At 38.6% G+C, this 23,895-nt stretch overlaps 2 protein-coding genes and 1 long non-coding RNA gene across 10 annotated transcripts in view; 1 reads left to right on the top strand and 2 right to left on the bottom strand.

Annotated features, from left to right (window-relative positions):
• The window catches only part of rpl35a (ribosomal protein L35a), a 290,790-nt gene that overhangs the window by 137,754 nt on the left and 129,141 nt on the right, over positions 1–23,895 (bottom strand). The window lies entirely within an intron of this gene.
• The window catches only part of lrch3 (leucine-rich repeats and calponin homology (CH) domain containing 3), a 124,492-nt gene that overhangs the window by 96,522 nt on the left and 4,075 nt on the right, over positions 1–23,895 (bottom strand). The window lies entirely within an intron of this gene.
• Positions 5,741–17,624, top strand: LOC137331033 (uncharacterized). Its single transcript, XR_010965357.1, has 3 exons — positions 5,741–5,855; positions 12,750–12,873; positions 14,604–17,624. It is a non-coding gene; the product is annotated as an uncharacterized lncRNA (long non-coding RNA).

Raw genomic sequence — 23,895 nt, 5'->3', positions numbered from 1 at the left:
GATGGCCTTAGCGAGGTGTTCGTCGTCATCGATGACACGTTGAAGGCTGCGGAGAACATGGCGTAGTTTCTCCGCTCCGGGGAAGAACTGGACGACGAAGGGTACTCTGTTGGTTGCGTCCATAGTTCAGACCATCGTTCGCAGCAAATTACCCAGCTTTCAGGAGAACAGCGTCCACGACACCACACAACCCTGCCACGGCAACCTCTGCAAAACATGCCAGATCATCGACACGGATACCACCATCACACGAGAGGACACCACGCACCAGGTACATGGTTCATACTCCTGTGACTCGGCCAACGTTGTCTACCTCATACATTGCAGGAAAGGATGCCCTGGAGCATGGTACATTGGCGAGACCATGCAGACACTGCGACAACGGATGAACGGACACCGCGCAACAATCGCCAGACAGGAGGGATCCCTCCCAGTCGGGGAACACTTCAGCAGTCAAGGACATTCAGCCACCGATCTTCGGGTAAGCGTTCTCCAAGGCGGCCTTCGAGACACACGACAACGCAAAATCGTCGAGCAGAAATTGATAGCCAAGTTCCGCACCCATGAGGACGGCCTCAACCGGGATCTTGGGTTCATGTCACGCTACACGTAACCCCACCAGCAGGGACAAAAAAGTTATCTGTTTTTAATACAACTGGAAATTCACTCTCTCTCTCGGTGTGTGTAATTTGACACATTGTGTATTCAGTATACTGGGACCTACTGTTTTCCGTGGCTAACCTGTCTGAACACCAACGACACCTTTGATTGGTGTGATGGTGTCCCAGCCTAAGATATGCGATTTGAGAACCTCTCATTCACTACTCACCTGACGAAGGAGATAATCTCCGAAAGCTTGTGATTTTAAAATAAAATTGTTGGACTATAACCTGGTGTTGTAAGATTCCTTACATTTCTTTTTAAGAGTCATGGGGGACAAAGGGAACTAGAAGAATCAGAAGATTGTGGGCTCTGGTATTTCACATAATTACTTTGAAACACAGTGAATTACACAGTCAAATGCAGCCGTCATTCTGCGCCAGAATGCCTACTTATACTGTTTCAGAATTTGAAACCGCAGAATTCAGGCTGACACCTCAGTACAGTACTCAGGGCTGATGCATTTTAAGAGGTGCTGTCTTTTGAATGAGAGGTTGAACCTCTCCTGCTTGTTCCAGTAGTTTGAGTGGACAATAAAAAGATGTCATGCCATTACTTGAAGAGTGGCAGGTAGTTTTCTGGACAACATTCCTTCTTCAACTAATAACACCATTAAACAGAGTAACAGGTCATTCATTTCATTGCTGTTTATGGGATGTTGCTGCTGCAGGATGTCTGCCAAGTTTGACTACATAACAATCACTGTATTTTGAAGTACTTCACTGTGAAACTTGGATATGTTTTAACTTACAATGTTATAAAAATGCAAATATTATATATTCATCTGGAAAATAAGTACTGCACTTATTATATTGTTTTAATTTCTATACTTGTTCTCTGGTAAGCCATTAGATTTGCTACAGTATTTACTTATTGATGATCCAGTGCTGAGAAAATCTGGTAGTCTATACCTGACTAGTCCAGTAAAACGTGTCCTTTTTTTGGTCACATTAACCACAAGCTCAGCAAATCAGTTGTTTCTAGTTGTTAACCAGTATTGAATCTTGACATACAAGAGATGTGATCTTCTGCAACCATGCAACAATTGCAATTTCTGAAGTGCTTCCCAAAAAATTTCTAACTTCAGGGAAAAACAGAACCAGTTTCTTAAGTACTGAGATACAGCAGCAAAGTTTATTCTATTGGTTTACCTTTAAAGTGACCAATTACATTGACATAACTGGAGCTACAGATTCTTAAGAGTGGCTTGTGGTTCCAGCAACACCTAAATGGTTAATAACATTCTAAATGCAGGAAAATATGAACTTCATGTCACACTAAATGAAAAGAATATAGTGGCTGACTTTTCAGAGTTAGGTTTGGGAGGGAGGGAGGGAAATGAAGGATCAAAGCAAGTTCTGGATCTTTACTGCAGTCCTCTTACAGTGAGAACTTCATTCTGACACACTACTTCAGGTCAACTAAATAGCATATTAGTAAGGCTCTCAATTCAGTACACAAGTTCAGAAAATTAATGGACTTCAGTTATTAAAATATGAGTTCCAACATCCATCAAGTGCAAGTTTCCTGTTTCATACACAAAGCACACATTTAAAGAGATGTATTGGTTTTAGGGCTCTGGACAAGTTAAGGAAAGAAAAACCTGGATTTACATTGTGGCTTTTGTGTCCTCAGGACGTCCCAAAGTATTTCACAGTCAATGAATTACCTCTGAGGTGCAACTTACATGCCTATGCCGACACAACATCTGTATGCCTACACTGTGGCAATTCACTTGCAGTTCAGGTTTGAGAAGCACTCACCATTTATGTATTTAACACTCAAATGTCCAGTAATGCAATTCTTTCACCCTCCCCCACATACATATATCTTCAAGATATAATCCAAAATATCTCCAGTTCAGTTTAAGATTGTTAGAAACTTTCTAATCAGAAATAAATTTTTATGCATATGTTATTCTCAGTTCCAACTCTCAAATCCACGAATTAAAGAGAGATCCTCAAAACACATGGAGCAAAGGAGGGGGAATAGATTTGTAAAATTGTTTTGAAGGTAAACTTCTTCTAGGGAAGAGAATTGAGACTTTTCCCCCTAGGAATGCTCTTTGTAATTTCCACAAGCACTTTTTGAACAATCGTTGTTACACTGGAGTCAGAGTTCATTGAGGAACTCAGCTTCAAAGTGTTTGGCTAACTACAAAAAATATTTTGATATATGTGTAATCATTAGCCTCAGAACATAAGGGACCAGAAGAAATGTTATAACCAACACAGTAATAGAATAAGTGCTGCACAAAAAGTAAACAGTATTTTGAAATTCTCCTTCTAGCCATATTCGCTGTTTGATCTTGAAAGATCTAAGCAACGGATCAGTGTCATAAGATAATCCACTAAATTTAAATTTCTTTTGGTTCCAGATCAGTAATTTACAAAGAAAATCTTTTAGCTCTGCAATCCCATTACATGGAAATAATTGACTGAAGGACTTTGAGTTATGAAATAAGTGTGAAATTGGCTACTGGAAAAAGAATTCCAAATGTTTGAGCATGCAATCCAGATGGACCTTATTTCCAGTGAATTACACAATGGCACAAGCAAATTACATAGTCACTTTTTAAAAAAAAAATAGTACATAAATGAGTCATTTCGGTCAGTACAAATGATCAGGGATAGTCAGAGAAAGGTCCTCAAAACAAGGCAGTGAAATTAGACTAGGTTAGAAGATAATTATTCAGTTCAATCTAGTAAGTGCTTTACTATGCACATAAATGGCAGAGAAAATACAGGTTTGGCCAGCTTCATGTGCCATCTGCTCTCCATCTACACTATTTTTAAACACGCTCCAGCTGTCATAGGAAGTCTGCCCCACAGCTGCAGGAAATGCTCGTCCCAGCCACAGTGTAGTTCACATTTCCTCTTCCAGATTCAGCCTGGAAGAATGAGTACCAAATCGCTCTTATATTGTATGCTGATCAAAGCCACTTCCATTATTTCCCAAGAAACAAGCAAGACTACAGTCAGGGTTAGAGAGAACCTGAAGAAACAGTAATTCTTTACAATGTGAACTGACTTTACATTTTTAAAATCTTTTTTTTAATATGAGGTAATATCTAAAAAAAAAATTATGAGCAGTGTTCCTAAATAAACAAGTTAATTCCAATCTTGATCTTTTTGTTAATGATTTGCAAAAATATACAACTCAAAAAATTTTATTTTTGGCACTAGATCAGTGATTTATTTTAACAAAAGCTACAAGAGAAGGGCAAAGACTGGCTACTCTGTGATGAGTGGCTCACTTCCTAACCCATTAAAGCCTCTCCACTATCTGCGAGGCTCAAATCAGGAGTGTGGTGGAATGAATGCTCAGTACTCATCTGGATGGGTACAGCTGCAACAACACTCAAGAAACTTAACACCATCTACAACAGAGCAGTTCACGTGATCAGTGCCCCTGGACTCAATATCCACCTCCTCCATCACTGGTGCACTATGGTTATAGAATATATTTTCTACATATGCACTGCAGCAACTCACCAAAGTTACTTTGACAACACCTCCCTCTACTGTGACCTTTTGCACAAGATATCATGAGAACACCACCATCAACTCCAAGTTGCCCACAATCCTGATATGGACATATATCACCGTTCCTTCATTGCTGGGTCAATGACCTGGAATTCCCTACCTAATGCCACTGTGGGATCACAATCACCACGACTCAGGCAGTGCAGTATTCCCTCATTACCACACTCAAGTGTCAGCCTAGATGAGGTGCTCAAATCTCTGGAGTGAGGCTTAAACCTCTTTGCCACTTGCTAGGGCTATAGAGCGAGCTATAGAGGGCTGCTTGGTTGTGGAAGCGTCCAATGCTTTTTTTGCCTCTTTACATGAGGCAATACAAAGCACATTTCATCAGTGCTCCTGAAACAGATTGGTCCCACGGCCTCCTCCAGATATTCCCACTATCACAGAAGCCAGTCTTCAGCCAATTTGATTCACTCCATGTGATATCAACAAACGGCTGAGTGCACTGGATACAGCAAAGGCTATGGGCCCAGACAACATTCCAGCTGTAGTGCTGAAGACGTGCTCCAGAACTAGCACTGTAGCTAAACTGTTCCAGTACAGCTACAACACTGGCATCTACCCGACAATGTGGAAAATTGCCCAGGTATGTCCTGTCCACAAAAAGCAGGACAAATCCAATCCGGCCAATTACCGCCCCATCAGTCTACACTCAATCAGCAGCAAAGTGACGGAAGGTGTTGTCGACAGTGCTATCAAGCAGCACTTACTCACCAATAACCGTGCTTGCAGTGTGTACCATCCACAGGATGCACTACAGCAACTCGCCAAGGCGTCTTCGACAGCAGCTCCCAAACCCACGACCTCTACCACTTAGAAGGATAAGGGCAGCAGGCACATGAGAACACCACCACCTGCACGTTCCCCTCCAAGTCACACACCATCCCCGACTTGGAAATTTATCACCGTTCCTTCATCGTCGCTGGGTCAAAATCCTGGAACTCCCTACCTAACAGCACTGTGGGAGAACCTTCACCACACAGACTGCAGCGGTTCACCACCACCTTCTCAACGGCAATTAGGGATGGGCAATAAATGCTGGCCTTGCTGGCCACGCCCACATCCCTTGAATGAATAAAAAAAAACTATTATATCCTTTCTGCAACAGAAATTCTTCTCTGACCTGACTTTTTTAGATTTAAACTGCAAACCCAATTCCAAAGGTCAATGCGCAGTTAGCAAACATGTGGTAGATTGGAGATACTTGACACAAGAAACCTCACAACTGGTTGGTTATGCCAAATTTAAAGGCAAGTGTGGAAAGATCACAAATTTTACCTATAAACGCTAATTTAGCTGACTCACCGTCAGGATTAATAACTTTATTGGATTAAGCCATTTCTGCCATAAAGGTTATCAGCGTTAAATAAATCAACAAAAATGAAGAGAAAACACGTAGGCATATTAAAGTATTGATGATGAAACAGTTAAAGGGAGGCTCAATAATTACTAGATGCTTAGGTGAATCAGCAACAAATAATGCAATAAAAGTCCGAGATCAATCCAAGCAGCTTGGAAAACACAAATGCTCCCTCAGTTAATCCTTTAAGGCTGTATAACCAGCTTTGTACGATCTATATCTGGATGTACAGTGTGAACAATGCCTGTCTATGCAATTTTTGGCCGTCTGATCAGTTTGCAGTAACATTGGTAAGTTGGTGATACTAGACGGGGTAAAGAAATGTGGATAGCATTATGTATAATTAAATCAGTGGAGGGTCTACAGCAATTTATTTTAGTCTGTACTATTGTGCAGTGGTTCAAGTAACTACAAAAGATGAAAAGACAAAAACAGAAGGGAAGAAAAAAAGACAAATAGTAAAGCACTAGCATAAAACTAATCCCTCAGACTTGTTATCCTAGGTGCTACATTTCTGTATTGACGATGCATGACATTTAATCAATGGGCAGTTAAAATCTAAATATGACATTGGAAAGGGGCTGCCAGGATTATGAATAACTAATTGCAAACTCTATATGGACATAATAAACAATGAATTTCTGTTACACTGGAGACAGTGGCACATTTATTTAGAATTGAAATGTATTTCATGTACAGTATGAAAGGTCGTCGTTGTCCAAAGCTATTCATTAATCTCCAAAGTTGGGGCAACCCCACACTCATTGATGTCACCACATGGCAAGATGCCCTTGATTAATACAAGCATTGATATTCTTAGTATTTCACAAAGAGAACAATGATGAAGAGTTCCCAGGTTGCCTAGCTGCTTCAGGGCAGACTTTAAAGCTCCCATTTGTTTTATAGTTTGCAACACAACATTATTCTGTAACACTATTATGTTGAATCTCTTTTTAAAAAAAAAGTTGGATCAAATTAGATTTCACATCAAGAAAGAAGAATGTATCAATAGTGGAAATAAAGGGTAACAGTACCATCTTTTAAACACACCAAATGCAGTGTTATAATACCAGAGTCTTCAAGATGTCAAGCACAGTAATCATATCACAGTTTTACTGTGGAATCGAAGCAACTCTCCAGTGAAAAATGAAGAAAATTGTAGGTACCATTCAGAAGATAGTCAAATGTAACATGAAGCACATAGATGTCATTGTAAACTAAAAAAGGATTCAATATTCTAAAATTTACTGCACGTTCTAGTGTCAATTTCTTTCACACAACAGAAGTCAATGTTGTTTAAATACCGGTACACTTCCATGCTAGCACTAATTATCTGTACTTTCACTGTGCAAAATCTTGTGTAATGTTTAGGAACTTGGATTAAGTAATCAAACAGAATGTTGACTGTAGATGGCACAACAACATAGTGTGCTGGTACCTGAACTCACAGCATTATGTAGATGATTGCAAGTTTGTCTCTGTGCCATACAGCAAGGGGAGAACAGATATTTCCCAACAGGGGAGAAAGTGAAATGAAAATCAGAGGGAGAATTAATATCAGGTCCCTGATTCATACTTCGAACAGGAGCAGAGGCAGGAGCTAGCTACTCTCCTAACTTCTTGGATTCAGGAAGCATATGGCCTGGCAAGACCAGATGGAAAAAATAAAGCAGATGAAAAAAATGCAAAAAAAACCTCACTGCTCATTTTCAAAAGTCTGTCTGATGAGAGGAATACATTTATAATGTTTGACTAAAATCTGGTAACATATTACCTTTCACAGTAAGCCACAGTAGTAGACAGATTGACAACAGTGACATAAAATGTTCCTAACCACTTCTGGCAGAGGAACAATAAAAAGTCACAACTTCTCAATGCTTTAAGAAAAACAGCGCACAGCAGTATCTGCTGTAAGTGGAAATGGTCATAAAGCAGTACTGAATATTGTAATTTTACTGATGCCCATGAATACAAAACAACATAACATAACATCACTGCCTTTAAACAAAATGCAGCACACAATGACTCAGTGCATAATAATGTGAATCTTGGCCCATTTTACTGGTTAAATCAACTGTAGCTAGATCACAAATACTTCTTAATACAGAAATTAAAATTCACAGAAATGGTAATTGTGTTGGAACACAGCATCATAGGGTGCTGGCATATGGGCTCATGTCTGCTGGCCACAACAGCAATAAATTACGGATCTTTGCTATCGTAGAAGGAACAAAGTACAAGCAAGTCACTTCTCCAAAGAGAGGGAAAGAAAGAGAATCATCAACTCCTTGCAGCTGACTCAAGAGTATAGGCCTAAGCCTGGGAGCAGGTCATTCACCTTTTCACAGTTGGTGCAGTGGCTAAGGACACTTGAAAGGACAGAAAATTCCCTTAAAAAAGTGCACGTGTCTTCAGCCAAAAATACTCCAAGTTTCAAGTTTGGGGTAGCAGCAATATATTTGTTTTATACCTAAACATCTTTTTGTCATAGAAATTACTGCAGTGTTTTGAGCTTTTTCAATGGTAGCAAAATTAAACTAGCTATGCAGTTCAAATTTAATATAGCGTCTGTAATGTTTATTTTCAAGAACTTAGAATTAGGTTTGGTTTTCCGATTATATAACCCACCCACCTAATCCTCTTGTTGCGCTAATACTACTTTGTTATTTGGCATTAAAAGGAGGTTTGAAAGAATTGAAAGAGATTCAGTATTTGAAACAACATCGATAAGCTCATTTCTTCTCCAATCTGGAGCATAAAATAAAAGGAATGGTAGTTTTCTATATACCAATCATTTTTGCAGGAATATTTATTGTATGAAGACTGACGAGAACACAGATCTGACATGTGTCCTGAATTCCTTATTGGATTTATTAGTGATTATCTTATATTTATGACCCCTAGTTTGGGATTCAGCCACAAGTGGAAACATCTTCTCTACATCTACCTGATCAAACCCCTTCATAATTTTAAAAGTCCTCCATTAGGTCACTCCTCAGCCAGAGCCTCAGCCTGTTCAGTCTTTCCTGATAGTTATAACCGCTCAGTTCTGGTATCATCCTTGTAAATCTTCTTCGCACCCTCTCCAGTGCATCTATATCGTTTTTGTAATATGGAGACCAGAACTGTGCACAGTACTTCAAGTGTGGTCTAATCAAGGTTCATTATAACTTTTGTGCTTTTCAATTCTATTCCTCTAAAAATGAACTCCAGTGCTTTGTTTACATTTTTATGGCCTTGTTAACCTGCATTGCTACTTTTAATGATTTGTGAATCTATACCTCTAAATCCCTTTATTTCTCTACTCCATTTAGACTCTTATTTTCCAAGGAGAATAAACTTCTTTACCCAGAGAGTGGTTAGAATGTGAAACTCACTACCACATGGAGTAGTTGAAGCAAATAGCATAGATACATTTAAGGGGAAACTAAATAAGTACAAGGGAGAAAGAAAAGGAATCCGTACTCAAAGATGTAATAGAAAAACACCTAGAAACTGAAAATATAATAAAAGGAAAGCCAGCACAAATTTCAAAAGGGAAGGTCATGCTTGACAAACCTTACTGAGCTCTTTGAAGCAGTAACAGAAAGGGTAGACATGGGTAATGCAGTAGATGTAACATACTTGTATTTCTAAAAGGCCTTCGATAAGGTACCGCATAGTAGTCTCATGACTAAGGTCAGAGCATGTGGAGTCAGGGGACAAGTAGCAGACTGGATAGCAAACTGGCTACAAAACACAAAACAGAAAACAGAGTAGGGATCAAAGGTAGTTACTCAGACTGGCAAAAGGTAGTAAGTGGTGTTCCACAAGGATTGGTGCTGGGACCACTGTTGTTCACCATTTATATAAGCCATTTGGACTTGGGAATCGGAAGTACAATTTCAAAATTTGAAGACGACACCAAATTGGGGGGTATAGTTAATATCAAGGAGGACGAAGACAAAATACAGGAAAACCTTAATAAACTTGCAGAATGGGTGTGTAATAGATAAATATTAGGTATTACATTTTAGTAGGAAGAATAAGGGGGTCACATACTGCTTGGATAATAAGTCTAAATGGGGTAGAGGAGCAGAGGGATCTCGGGGTACAGATACACAAATCACTAAAAGTAGCGACACAGGTTAATAAGGCCATTAAAAAGGGAAACCAAGCACTTGGGTTCAATTCTAAAAGGGACAGAATTGAAAAGCAGAGAAGTTATTTTAAGCTTGTATAGAACCTTGGTTAGACCACACTTCGAATACTGCGAACAGTTCTGGTCTCCATATTATAAAAAGGATATAGAGGCACTGGAAAAGGTGCAAAAAAGATTTATTAGGTATAATCTCTCAATTCTGGTATCAGACTATCAGGAAAGTTTGAGCAGGCTGGGGTGCTTTTCTCTAGAAAAAAGACTGAGGGGTGACGTGATAGACATCTTTATTATGAAAGGATTTGGTAGGATAGAACTAGAGACGATGTTTCCACTTGCGGGGGAGGGGGGCGGAATACTACCAGAACTGGGGGCCATAAATAAGATAGTCACTAATAAGTCCAATAGGTTATTCAGGAGAAACTTCCTTACCCAGAGAGTAGTTAGAATGTGGAACTCACTACCACAAAGCGTAGTTGAGGCAACTAGCACAGATGCATTTAAGGGGAAGCTAGATAAACATGAGAGAGAAAGGAATAAGAGAATATGCTGGGAGGAGGCTCGTTTGGACCATAAACACCAGCGTAGATCAGTTGGGGGCGAATGGCCTGTTTCTGTGCTGTAATTCTATGTAACATGTCAAACAGCAAACATTTCTGTATCTTTTTATGGTGTTTGTTTTACAACAGATTATCTATTGTACTTCTGGTGTCTTGCAGCTTTGTTACAAGTGTAATAATTATACAGAAGTAAATAAATTTGACTTATAGTCTTAGCCTGAACATAACTAGCTGTCAGCTTAGGATTTACCACCTTTTGGAGTGGACAGCAAAGCACAATGGACATTATGGTTTGTTACACCATAATAAAAAATTAATTGCTACTCCCATACAGCACATGCATAAGGGTAATGGTTTTCATTCATGTGACTCAGTCTGCTGATGTAAATTTTCTTTTTGTTGGAGTAGGCCATGTAGCTCCTCAAGCCTGTTCCACCATTCAGTAAGATAGTGGCTGATCTACCTCAATTCCACTTTCCTGCCCTATCCCCATATAAAAACCCATTTGACGTTGGGAGGAAGCCTTAATCATAACTATGACCTTTTTTTGTTGAGTACACAGTTCATTATTAGCACAGATCCTACCCTGGAGAATTACAAAAGCTAGACACTCTGCTACAGGTCTAGTAGTAACATTTTTAACTAATACCTAAGGATAAAGTGCCTTCGGACATTTTACTACGTTGAAGGCACTATATAAATGCAAGTTGTTGTTGATAAGGCTCTATAATGGCCTCGTTCTTCAATAATTTTTTTAAAATCCACTTTTCCATTAGTAAAACTTATTTTTAAGGCTAAAATCTATATACAAGTTTTACTTGCTGTTGGTTGTCTTTCCCAATTAGAAACATTAGCATACCAACTCTGGTACTGCAACTTTTTAAGCACCTAGCTGAAGTCTCCCAGCATCCTTCACTGCTCCATTGAAAACAACAACTTTCTGCTAACTTATTTTAATCTATTTTAAAAAGTGAAATCAAATGTTTTTAAACACCTAGTTTGTCTTATAATGGTTAAAAGTTACCCATCTGTCGCCAACTACTGCACTATATATAGACTACAATCCAGCCTGCTTTCAGCTGAAACCAACTGTTTGAAGAACTGTGGGGCAGTAGGATCCCATTTCATACATACTGACTACTTGAGTCAGCTGCAAATTGTACAACAACCAAAATCACCCAAATTCTGATCAATTGAAGCCCTGCCCATTTCTCCCAGGTTACCTGGAGAGAACGCTGTAAACATTTGTTTAAAGTGTGGAGTTCCTTCGATTAGCAGTCCATAAATAAATGTCAGTTCGCCATACATGCCCAGATTTTACCTAAAAGTATTATATAAAAACAAGTCCAGAAATACATATGAACAACTCTGTATCCATTTACTTTTAATGTTGCAGTTTGTTTCTCAAATTTTAAATTTGGATTAAGCAGGTCCCAGATGCAATTCTAACAAACAGGCTTTTCATTCCACCTACATTATAGTATTACATCTAGTTTCTAACCTGTAATCCACCCCAACAGTCTGTAATCAAATGTTATGCAATCAGATATCCTTTACCCCATTTCTATTACTATAGAAGCTGCTGACACACACCACAGCCTAAAAAAAATCTTATCTAGCCTCTCTGCTGCAATATCAGGTTTCCGATGATTAATTTGCCATCTATTTCATGTAAATTCCTACCATCTTTTTCATTAACTGATAAATCAAGTATTTTGAAAGTGATTCAACATCGAAGGAGGCAAAAGCAATCAGAAATCTGACACTGCAATAATGCACAAACTGTTTAGCATTGTAATCACATTGAGAACTTCATTGTATTCATAGCAGATCTATGCCTTCTGTGGGCTGCTTTTCTTTGCCATTCTTTAACATTTCAAATTATGTTTTTTTCTCCCGACAAAATTTTGCTCCCCCTGAATGAACAATGTTCCTCGATTTACACTATATGCCACAAGTGGTACATTGTGTTCTCACCCACCACAACAGAACTCCTGCTACACACCAGGAGATTGCTCAGGGCAGCACTCTTGCTACCAGGTGCCAATTTGACTTGATTGTAGTCCTGTCCGAGTAAGGAGGTTGTGGGTGCGAGCCACAATCCAAGGTTTAAGCACGTAATCTGAACCGATACATCAGTACAATACTAGGGAAAGAGCAGGATTGTTAGAGGGGCTGCATTTTGGAAAAAATGTTAAACCAAGGTCCCTCCTGTTTGTTAAGGTAGATGTAAAAAAAATCCCACGTCACGATTTGAAGAGCAAGAAGCTCTCCCGCTATCCTGGGAAACATTCAACCCTAAAACACCACTAAAACAGATTAACTGGCCATTTAACTCATTTGTGAGATCTTACTGTGCACAAATGGGATGCCATATGTGTCTACTAAACAATACTTCACAAGTTATTAATTGGCTGTGAAGCACTGATACTTCCTGAAAACAAGAAAGGACTATATAAACACATGTTTTTTCTTTATTTTACCAGAGCTGCCGATTATAAAGACAACAAGCTGAGCAGACTGCAGCTGTGCATCCTCACTTATCTACATGAGAGTGGCAAAAACAGTAGGCTCAATACTGCATCTGTCATTCCAGTTGTCGTGGAGGAGGTAGGAACAGCTGGTTTTGTGTTTATTAAATGTACTTTCTGGGAAGGTTGAGCATACAATATAGCCCTATTTTTTTTAAAGACAAATGCCAAAGTTTAATTTAAAATAAACATAACCAATCTGAATTAAGTGGCCACATAATCAATCCTAACCACAACTGACATTTTTTTCCTGAATCCTAGAAATATTTCAGTTCCTCAAAAACTTCACTCAAAAAGGAATTCCTATGACAATATTTATTTCCTAATCTCCTGCTGTCCTAACATTGTAACCACACAAATGTTTATTTGAGAACAGTATCCTCCAAGTTAGAATAGCCATGCAATCCCACAGTTGCTGTGATATACCAACAACAAGCATTCATTTCTGAGTTGCACAGTGCCCCAACAGTGGCCTCCATTTGTATCTATCCATTCTAACACAAACTTTATGTAGGTGCAAAAAAGCAAACAAATTGCATAGTTTTCCTCCCTTCCATTATTTTTCTTGCAGGCTTCTTGTTATCACAGACCCTCCTCCAACTGGAAGCACATGATGATGTGAGCCACAGTATTCTCCATAGTTGATGACCAACAATCAAAGTACAATTTAAATGAAGGAATGCAGATTATCACTGCATTGTTTACCTCTTTGTAAGAGACACCCAGGTCCTTGTTGTACTAACCGGAGCAGCCTGCAAGCAGCACATTAAACAATGTGGCCTCAGTTATGCAAGCCAACTTATACAGGCTGGACCAGCATCCTCAATCTTAGAGCTGTACTACACATGAACACTGTCATGTTGATGTGTCTGTGTACCTGCAGAAGTGCTAAATATTTCACTGAACCAACTATTGAGCAGATCATTATCACCATACACATGCTACATGTGTATCAGTCCACCACGCATCAGGTCAGACTAGTCTTAGTATACAAGCTAGTTCAAAGAGTGGGTCATTAATACTCACTGGATTCTGGGGCATTGCAGTGTCTCCAGCAGCACGAGGATGTTGCCAGGACTGGAGAATTTTAGCTATGAGGAAAAATTGGATGGGCTGGGAATGTTTTCCTTGGAACAGAGGAGGCTTAGGGGAGATTTAATTGATGTGTATAAAATTACGAGAGGCCTAGATAGAGTGGATAGGAAGGACCTATTTCCCTTAGCAGAGAGGTCAATAACCAGGGGGCATAGATTTAAAGTAATTGGTAGAAGGATTAGAGGGGAGTTGAGAAATCTTTTCACCCTGAGGGTGGTGGGGGTCTGGAACTCACTGCCTGAAAGGGTGGTAGAGGCAGAAGCCCTCACCGCATTTAAAAAGTACTTGGATATGCACTTGAAGTGCCGCAACCTACAAGGCTACAGACCAAGAGCTGGAAAGTGGGATTAGGCTGGGTAACTCTTTCTCGGCCGGTACAGACACAATTGGCCGAATGGCCTCCTTATGTGCTGTAAATTTTTATGATTCTAGGATTCAGTAAATACAGCCCATGTTAGCTGACTATTACTTTATGGAATCAACTACAAAAATTGGTCATCGTAGAACAAAGGAAACCCATGCAACTGAAGCTATTACACCTGAATGACAGACAGTGGAGTGTCGCAAACCTTCTCCATTGGTCCCATTATCGAGTCTCTGCGTATTTAGAATGAAAAGCAGCACTCTCACAAATAGTTCTCACACGCATCAGCTTTATGGATATATATATATTTCTTATTAGAGCATTCAAATTCTTTTGTTCTCTTTTTGTAGCCATGGAACAAAAGGACAGAGATACAAAAGAAAGAGATATAAAGCATCAATCAAGAAGGAAAGAGAAGAAAAGAACAATGAAGAGATGGAATGATTTAAAAAAAGGAAACTAGCATGAATATGAGCATGAGATGGTACAAAAACTGACAATGAAACTAAATAAATATCAGACACTCGGCTGTTAGAGGCAAAAAAGGCCGTAGCTTTAATCAGCAACATTCCCAAATACTTCCACGACCTCCATCAATATAAGCATGCATAATGCTGCAGCCACTATTGTGACTTCAGATCAGTAACTGCTGTGTGAATTGTTTTTTTTTCTTAACTTGCACTTATAAAAGGCCTGGTCAGGGCGTTCAAATGTCTCGAAGCACTTTACATCACAATGACTGCATTTCAAAAAGTAATTAATTTGATGCGAGGCTCTTTGGGAAAACCTTGGAACTATGAGAAGGTGCTTTGTAAATTCAAACTCTTTCTTTACATACAATGAACTACTCTGAACTCCAATGACTGTTGTTTAATAGGGAAACGGGGGAGCCATTTTGCATATAGAGAGATTCTATAAACAGCAATGAGATGAATGACCACTTAATCTGTTTATGGAAGTGTTGCTTGAGGGAAGAATATTGGCCAGGACACGTAACTTTATCTCAACCGTTCGCTGATGATTGCACAATGTTCAGTTCCATTCGCAACCCCTCAGATAATGAAGCAGTCCTTGCCCGCATGCAGCAAGACCTGGACAACATCCAGGCTTGGGCTCATATGTGGCAATTAACATTCACGCCAGACAAGTGCCAGGCAATGACCATCTCCAACAAGAGAGAGTCTAACCACCTGCCCTTGACATTCAACAGCATTACCATCACCGAATCCCCCACCATCAACATCCTGGGGGTCACCATTGACCAGAAACTTAACTGGACCAGCCACATAAATACCGTGGCTACGAGAGGTCAGAGGTTGGGCATTCTGCGGCAAGTGATTCACCTCCTGACTCCCTTCAAAGCCTTTCCACCAACTACAAGGCACAAGTCTGAAGTGTGATGGAATATTCTTCACATGCCTGGATAAGTGCAGTTCCAACAACACTCAACAAGCTCGACACCATCCAGGATAAAGCAGCCCACTTGATTGGCACCCCATTCACCACCTTAAACATTCAATCCCTCTGAATTGCAGCTGCAGTGCGTACCATCTACAGGATGCACTGCAGCAACTTGCCAATGCTTCTTCGACAGCACCTCCCAAACCCATGACCTCTACCACCTAGAAGGACAAGGGCAGTAGGTGCATGGGAACACCATCACCTGCAGGTTCCCCTCCAAGTCACACACCATCTGGACTTGGGAATATATCGCCGTTCCCTCATCGTCGCTGGGTCAAAGCCCTACCTAACATCGTACCTCATAACCTACCTCCCTACCTAACAGCACTGTGGAAGTACCTTCATCACATGGACTGCAGCAGTTCAAGAAGGGAACTCACCACCACCTTCTCAAGGGCAATTAGGGATTGGCTATAAATGCTCGCCTTCCCAGCGACACCCACATCCCATGAATGATTTAAAAAAACAGCATTTTCCATTAATTGCATTCAAGTTCTGAAGCCAGTAAAATTACTGAACACATAACTTGCCTGAAACTAATGGATCAAGTGACACGCAATCAGAAGGGATCAGGTAAGAAGTCTTTAGACTTTTGTCAAAATATAATCAAAACAGACCGAAGCAACGCTAGTAAAAAAAAAACTGCAAATTTTGGATTAAGCAAAAAAAGTAGGAATATACCACAATCAAACGTAAACAACATTGTTCATCTCACTTACATTATTAAGCTCTTGGCATATGCCTTCCTTTGTAATGCCTGTATGAATTAATTTCTGTAATATCCCTGTCTAGGATAGACATGAATACCGTATGTCATCTATACAAATTAAGCTTGGTGTCACTCAAATTCTGAAAAACCTAACACTTGCACAGTTCATCTAACACCGTTCAAACAGGATATAGCTTTTGGAGTGTTACCATAGTCTTATAACAACAGTTACCTAATGATATCCAGCAAGAGTAGTACAAAATATAACTCTAAGTAATGACAGAATTGGAATAGAAAATGTACCTATCAGGACACCATTTACTTAGCATCCATACAGATAACACAATAGATCATTTCCAACATTTTTTTACTCAAGAGGGCAATTTAGACTCCAATTATATATCATGCTAAAAATGTATTTTATCTAGCCAAGTTATCATCAATTCAGAAGTCATGCATTTTGGAAACCTTGCAACAGAATTTTTTCTCTCTGCAGGACAAGCTGTCCTGTCAATAAGGAATTGTTAGCAGTGCCGTCACTAACCTAGCAACTTAACTAAATAGTAGTAAATTAGTAAAGGCTAACTAAATAATGACCATGGCATTTCAAGTAATGCAATGGGACCACACTGTAAAATTGGGAAATATTCAAAAGGTATTTTGACGATCTGAGGCTGCTAGCAGCTTGACGCAAAATATAATTTTGCTGAAGCATATGTTAAATTTTGAGCGAGGTGAGCAGAGAGCTTGGATACGAGAATGCTCAAGAAAGGAAAGGAAGGTTAGAGATGGGATGGTAGTTAGAAAAGACAGATGCTAGAGGAAGGAGTGATGGTGGTTTTCAAAGGAAGAGGGTCAGTGCCTGTGGAAAGGGAGTCATTGACAATGAATGTCATCTAGCATGAGGATAAGGATAGGAAGTTGAATCAACTAATTCAATGTCTCAACTGACATTTGACTGGTAAACTACCCATGGGTAGAAGTTCATAAGTCTGGAATGTTTCAATAATGCTTGTGCGAAATCATCATTTAATCACAAAAACCAATGAGAATTATATAACAGTACAGAAATACCAGAGTCCCCAAAAACCTTACCTCTTCCAACCAAACAATGTACCAATTCTTGGAGTCTCACTATAGAGAACTCGTGATGTGGAGATGGACTGGGGTTGACAATTGTAAACAATTTTACAACACCAAGTTATAGTCCAACAAATTTATTTTAAATTCCACAAGCTTTCGGAGGCTTCCTCCTTCGTGTGTGGAAACCCGTTCACCTGACGAAGGAGGAAGCCTCCGAAAGCTTATAGAGAACTCAGTGGAGCTCCACTTCACCATTAATGTGGTACAAATAAAAACTTTCATAATGCACAACTTATAACCAGAAACAAAACTGTACATTACAAACATACACAATTGAAACAATTATACATATTTTTGAAAATAAATTTCATAAGTTTACTCTGTTTTGACATTATGATGAGGCACTGTATTTTTTTTAAATTCTAAATTTTTGTTTAATACCACATGTAAATGCCCATGAATATCTGCAATGGCTTATTTCAGAACCTGGCATTTTTGTTTTTCCTAAAATCACATTTGCACAGTAACACTTAAACTATCTTCCATTCCTCCAACTGTAAAGAACAGACTGTATCATTCTACTCCACACAATAATAGCTCCTCTATTTAATCCACTAAAACCAAAGCACATAAGAGTTGTACATTCTGTACCAATGCACACTGCTTTTCCTGCTATCAGGTGGCACTCTGTCCAATGCATATAGAAGCGTAAATGTATAGTTAACCACTACTAGATGAAGAATTGCTGGAATATGTTATAAGAATTATGCTACTCCTTGATAATCTTGGTTCAATATCTTGAAGCCTTTTTATGCCCTCCAGCAAGCACTAGCATAAATTTCAAGAGACATCTGTCAATATTACAATTGTCTCACATTTCACCCTGCTGTTATTATACTATCTCATATTAAAAGACTTGTCAATTTCATCTTTCTTAATATAACTTACTACATGAGGGCTCCACTCATTGATATTATTACAGTACTATCCCTCTCATTAACTTACTGCACAGCAAGAAAAACTTTCCCACTGCTTTATAATTCACATACTAGCCAACCAGGTCCCCACAAATGAAATCACCCACTACCATGTGACCACATCACATGCACACTTTCAATCTGTAAGGCCCTAAATGAATATTATTTTCTTTGTTTTTCAAATCAAACAAACTGCTAAAATGACTAAGCATTTTATAACTGCTTGATGATTTATGCATCTGACATAAATGATGATTTGCGTTTTGACATTTAAGTTATGGTGAGTACCCTTTAAAAACTGAAGAAACCATATGGAACCTTATAAACTTAAGTCATTAGAAGTAAACCTTACTAAGAACCTTCAGCTCTTCAAAGGCCTTACCTCCACTCTCAAAAAAACTATTCACCCATGGTTACTCATAGACTGTGTCTTATGGTAGTTTTACGCAAGTTATTAACAGCTTTCTAGGATTCAGAAATATCCTTTTGTGTAGGGGAAAGTCAATAATAAATTGACCAGGTAACAATGAAAAATTACTAAAGAGCATACAACTATCTAAGGATGCATAATCATCTAGTAGCTTTTTTTTGGGGAGAGCCAAACATAATTCCTCCTTCAATCAAGACTTAAAAAAAAATCTTAAAATACATTTTTAATCCTAGCAAAAAGCTTGCTCTTGGCTCATACCTCACAATGAAGCGTTTAGAGACCCCAGCTTAGCTGCCATCACAAGCTTCTAAATTCAAAGGATCAGGCAGCACAGTGGTTTAGAATCTTTCACCTCTGAAACATAGTTTCAAATCCAGGCTAGATAAATGAGATAGATGTTGCATCTCTCGAGTGTTCCTGAGTGGAGCAAGCTTATAAATCAAGTTTCTATTAGGCTCAAGCTCACAGCCTTTAATTTAATACTAACTCTGCAGTCTCACACAGGACTCAAGAATGACTGTTGGTGAAGCCTATATGAAACTAAATGAATATGAAATGGCCATTCAGCTCATGCTGAACAATTCAATACCCCGAACCTTTTAAAAAGCATCCCTTTTTCTGCTCCAATTCCATAAGCCTTTCCTCTTTGCTGAATTGGGAACTAACTTATAAGAGCTGTTATATTTGACCCAGGAGTGCTTGAAAATTACATTAAACTCAAATATGATACCTATACTTTCTTCACTGAATACAAAAATATAGAAGAATTTTCTGGTTTTCATAGACTTTACACTTCCGTATTCTGCAATGATCCTCTAATATCTGGTACTGTGGAATACCCTGTTTTAATGCTCCAAGTGAGTTCCAGCACACCAACAGCAAGTGCAACAATTGGCAAGACATCTGTGCGTGTGTACTTTGTTGCACTTGCAGTTCTTTGAAAGTTATGACTTACATTCTGAAAATGCAAGTCTTCTGTTACATAATATTAATTGGAATACATCTCATTACTAAACAGTTTCTTCCCCCCCCCCCCTCAAAATTGGTAATCAAAACCTGTTTTAGGTTTGTTTATTGAATGAATAAGTGAACAAAAAGATTTTAGAAATGGTCAAAGAAAGCGCATAAATATAAAAAGCTAAGAATATCCGCCAAATAATATTACATAGTGAATATTAGCTGCAAGCCATATTATAAGGCTCGACAATAGTGCACACTTCCTTAAGGCACACATTTTTATTCCTTTAACATTTTCTTGTCACACTTTGCCCATAACACCCCACCACTAAAAAAGATAGTATATGCTCTGATTTACTATGAGCAACGCTAGAGATCTGCTAGTATTTTGTAAATGTTTTTCATGCAAAGTAACAAAAAGTGAGTGGTTACATGCAGTTGAGAATTCAAGCTCATTTCCCCCATATCCAAAATGAAAAATCCCCTGTCAAGTTTGTTAAAAAAAGTTAGGCAATGAACAAATGCATTAAATTCAGAACATCTGGTATCAATCCAGTCTCAAATAACAGGCAGTTTTTTCCCCCTAAATTTCTCCCCATCTTTCCTGAAAGTGGCAATAGGCCTCGTGCATGTTAACCAAAGACTATTTTGCATCTACAAGGCTAAACAGTGTACATTTGACTGTGGAAAGCATCATAGTTGAGCTTGATACTGTTCTCATCTGATGCTCAGATAGGTTCTTTCCAGCACAGGTCAGTGGACAGGAACGCTGGTTGATTTTTTCCATTTTGTTCCAGCATTTAAACATATTCTAATCATTTTTGAATATATAGAATTTAAACTAGAAATATGAGCAACTGACATAATATTTCCTCGCAAGGCATCTGTGGAAATCATTCAACATCAGTTAAAAGATCCTGAGATCACACACAAATGCAGTGAATTTGAAGGACCTGATTTTCAAAAACTTCTATAATACTTTTTTTAAAAAAAACATCCCATTTTCAAATGTGCAATTTGTATTCATGCCTTAAAACAAATAATCTTGTGTGCTTTTTCAAAGCTTGTTAAATTATATTCTAATCTCTGGTGAGGAAATCACTCAAATTTAATTAAACTCTTAACAATCTTAGAGATCATAAGTTGGTGTTTACAGTGCTTAAATGGTTAAGAGTACAACTTCCAATCATAAGGAACTATGCGTTGATATGAAGACGACCGTTATTAAGTTTACATTTTCTCCCACAAATTCCATGGTTGTAGAGTTACTGCTGTAACAGAGGTCATAGTTCAAAAGTGATGCTTGAAAGGAAATAACGATGGTCAGCAATTCAGAATTTTATTTTAAAACTCATACTGAAGAGTTTCCCACCGAATTTCTGTCCCGTTGCATCATCACCGCAACTGGGGCCAAGTAAAACTGGGCCAAGTTTACAGCTATTGCTGAGCTGCTTAATTTTGTTGCAAGACATGGAACTAGGAGGCTAAAATTCACAACAGAAAACTAGGCTCAAGGCAAGATTATTTGAGGAAAATGTTACATAAACAAATTAGTATCTCAGTCCGCTCATCGATTTTTAAAAAAAGTTTTCTTTCCAATTTTCTCTCCTCCTCGCTCTCAAAGAGGTGTTGACTTCCTTGCTGGAATACAGTTCAACAGGGGGAAGTCCTGCCTGTACTGCAACTAAATGGCCATTATCCACGATATGAGCAGGCTACCAACTGTGGAGAGCATCTGGTTGTTACCAAGTGACCACATGTTCACACTTCCAGCAGGGTACAACAAATCAGGAGGAGAAACCCTGGCTGATTTTTGCTTTCTTTACCTAGGTACACAGTTGGATAGTTGTCGTGCTCCTACTGCTACCCCAGCTTAGATCAGTTAGCTCAGCATAAATCAGAGATTGAACCTTCTTAGTTTGTATGGCTCAGAGACAGTACCTTTACCGTTTAACCATTGGTGAGTTTTACACTCCTTCGATTGTTTCTAATCAATATCTGTACACTGCTTTATATTGTTTCTTTGTAATATTTAACTCAAATATTGTAGGCTTCTAATGGCTGTTCCACAGTTTTTAACAAATTACTGCAAGCATTTTAGTTTTGGACAGTCAACTTGTAGGTAAATGCACCGCATGACGAAGTTCTTGACCATGCAGTTCACAATGTCCAAGATCTGTTCCAGGGCAACGGTTGGGGCTTTACAATTGTTTTTCAACACTCACTCCTTAATGAGGGAGGGGCAAAAAAAAAAGCTTCTATTCCTGTTGACTATTCAGTAACCTGCTAGTGCTTATGTGCAATCCTCAAGCACGGACAGATTCAGCTGTGTTGCCCTCATAATGTCTAGGCTCAAATGGCCACTTTGGAGATGGAACACAGAACTGCCAATGGAATCATAACGCAGTAAGAATCAGCACCTTCAGGAAAGGACAGGAGAAATCTGGAAGAACATATTATAAATACTAGGAAAATTCTCTGCATTCTTTTAGTTTACTAGTATTTACCAAGATTTGCTACTGCCAACTTGACTTCCAATCTCTTGCTCAAGTACATGTATTTAAAGGCAGAAGTTTCAGCATAGTGGAAACAATCATTCTTTGTACAAAAACATTAGAAGGAAAGCCAAAATGGGACCCATAAAAATTATTGAAATACAAGTCACAGTAATGGCTGATAGGAAATTCTGAGAGAAGCGCTGAGGTAATCAGACTGTATGTGGATACACCTGCTTTCCCATTTCCTGACAAAAATTGTGAAGAAACAAAGCAGAAAAATCACTACTGCAATGCAATTTTCAACTCAGAATTTTATGATTTTTGAACCCCCTCAACCCCCAAGTTGAAAACCACATTTAGTATGTCGCTCCACAAAAAGAAAATCTAGGGAGGTACTAATTTTACCTTCAAAATGTAGAGTTTTTACAGACACAGTGAGAAGAGAATGTAAATAATGGCATGAATAAATCAGATGACATATTACTTCTTACAGGTGAATTTAAAAAATCATAATTACAAGCATATCCATTTTTAAAAGTTCCCAGGTGCTGTTCAAAGGACACTTAAAAAGTTTATTTAAAATTTGGAAATGCAGGAATCACCTCTAATTCCCTACCATCAAAGTTAAGATTTTTAAAATAACAGGAAATATATACACATTCTAATTTCCGAAGTGAGCAAGTTTTAATCAATTGTTTAATGTAAACTGCTAATCAGTGTTTCAGTGCATGAGGCCATGGAAGCATGTTCACAGCAAGTCCTCTAGAATCATATTAAACCAAAACTCATGATATCATCTTGTTTCACAAATGAAGCCCTGTTTTATTCAACAGTATCAATCTAGGCTGTAATCATTCAAACTAAACTAGGTCTTCTGATGCCTCCATACTCCTCAGCCACAGTTCAGTTTAAGTGCCAAGCAGTACTGGGTCACCAGCTCATCACATGCAGATCATTTCTTCATGGCAGAGCGGGAGAACAGATTTGCATTAGGTTGATGGCAACCTTCCAATTCAAATCCAAATTAATCCAGTATCCACAGATGGAAGCTTTAACGCCATATTAATAATCATAACAAATTTACCTCTATACATATGCAAATACTGACTATGGACAAGTTGGTAGGTTGGGCAAATAGAGGTCAATCAACATTTAGTATAGAGGGTTGTGGGATGATTCATTTATCCTCCCAAAGTATGAGAACACTGTACACTGAATGTTAATACTTTAAAAGTAGAGGAGCAAAGACACTTAGGGGGTTCAGATACATGAAACTTTCAAATAAAGCTGTAAATATAGGGATACTAAGTACAAAATTTAAGAGGTTGAATCAAAAAACAAATCACTGGTCAGGCCACAGTTAACGTATCGCGTCCAATTTTGGGCACCTTACTTTAAGAAAGATATTAAGTCCATGGACTCAGTGAATAAGAGATAACAGGCATGATAGACTTCAGTTACACGGAGAGTCTAGAGAAACTGGGATTCTTTTCATTAGAATAAGAAGATGTACATCTAATACAGTTG

Source organism: Heptranchias perlo, chromosome 13 (assembly GCF_035084215.1).
Source record: "Heptranchias perlo isolate sHepPer1 chromosome 13, sHepPer1.hap1, whole genome shotgun sequence".
In the NCBI taxonomy this organism is placed as follows: Eukaryota; Metazoa; Chordata; class Chondrichthyes; order Hexanchiformes; family Hexanchidae; genus Heptranchias; species Heptranchias perlo.
Note: the sequence above shows the minus strand (reverse complement) of the source record. Positions and strands in the feature narration are given on the sequence as shown.